This window comes from Coregonus clupeaformis, chromosome 6 (genome assembly GCF_020615455.1).
Source record: "Coregonus clupeaformis isolate EN_2021a chromosome 6, ASM2061545v1, whole genome shotgun sequence".
NCBI classification, from domain to species: domain Eukaryota; kingdom Metazoa; phylum Chordata; class Actinopteri; order Salmoniformes; family Salmonidae; genus Coregonus; species Coregonus clupeaformis.
This window is the reverse complement of record NC_059197.1, coordinates 39019057-39020533: the sequence shown is the minus strand read 5'-3', so window position 1 is coordinate 39020533 and position 1477 is coordinate 39019057.

The following is a 1477-nucleotide window of genomic DNA, read 5'->3' as shown; positions in this document are numbered from 1 at the left end:
TTGCAGCTAGTTACTTGAAAGTATACATAAGGGTGCCAGGAAAAAGAAGAGCTTGGACTGGGCTGAGCGGGAGGGCCAAGAGACCAGAGGCGGCAGAACTGAGTGCTCGGGTTGGGGTGTAGGGTTTGAGCATAGTCTGAAGGTAGGGAGGGGCAGTTCCTCTTGCTGCTCCGTAGGCAAGTACCATGGTCTTGTAGTGGAGGGGTATGTATGGGAGTTCTGATTGGTTCCATGTTGAGCAGTTTGGCAAATTTGCAGAGTGTTGAAATATATTTATGAGAAAATGTGCAAGAATTGAAGGTGGCATAAGAATGTTTTACTGTCATATACCAAAAAAAAATCTGCTCACCACTAGACAGGGATCGACCAACTTCACGTTTTTCGGCTTCACCCCACCACTTAAGCAACGCTTAAAGGATTGTCGCATCTTTCATTCCCAAAGTTACACCATGTGGTTACAAAAGACTACAATAACACAGACACTTAGCAACCAACTTTACAATTATAATGGAAAATAGCAATAACAGTGTCATTTCTGGTATCGTATCATTACAAAACAGGACACATGATCCGCAACATAAAGCTCACAAGTTAATGCAAGTACTTCAGATATCACCACCACAACCGAAGGTTAAGCTGCTCGAAAATAAACTAATATAGTACATACATACATACATACACGTGGCGAGCTAATGAAGTTCCTTCATGAGTCTTATCGTAATAAAGGCAACTCTTGAATGGAAACAAATCATGACTGTTTTTATAGAATAGTCTTCAGCCCTTAATTTACTGTCTGTTGTTAGGGAGGTCTATTCAAGCAGCTGAAACAAGCTTGTTAATTATTCTTTGCTAATTAGCTTCATACCAAACATAATTAGTGTATTTTCATGGTTGATAGCGTTACAGTATAGCAGTGTGTTGCCATTGGTAGGGTCATCTAATTTTACTATTCTAATCATAGTTTTCCATCAAGAATTGGTCAAGTAGAATTACTGTGTGGCTGAAACCAAAACCTGCACCCATATCATCCCTTGCAGGGTATGACTGCCCACCCCTGCAATAGTGGATGTATTTGGTCAGAGAGCAAAATAATCAACAGGCAAAAAAGAATAAGCTCTCTTTTCAAAAGACCCTCATGGATGTTCAAGACTCAGGAAAATAGAAAGAACCCCTCAATGGTAATACAAACCCCACAATGCCCACAGCTTATACACCATATACTGTAGATACCACTGCATCGCAGTGCTAGCTGTGCCACTAGAGATCCTGGTTCGAATCCAGGCTCTGTCGTAGCCGGCCGCGACCGGGAGACCCATGGGGTGGCGCACAATTGGCCCAGCGTCGTCCAGGGTAGGGGAGGGAATGGCTGGCAGGGATATAGCTCAGTTGGTAGAGCATGGTGTTTGCACCGCCAGGGTTGTGGGTTCGATTCCCACGGGGGGCCAGTATGAAAAATTAAAAATAATGTATGCACTCA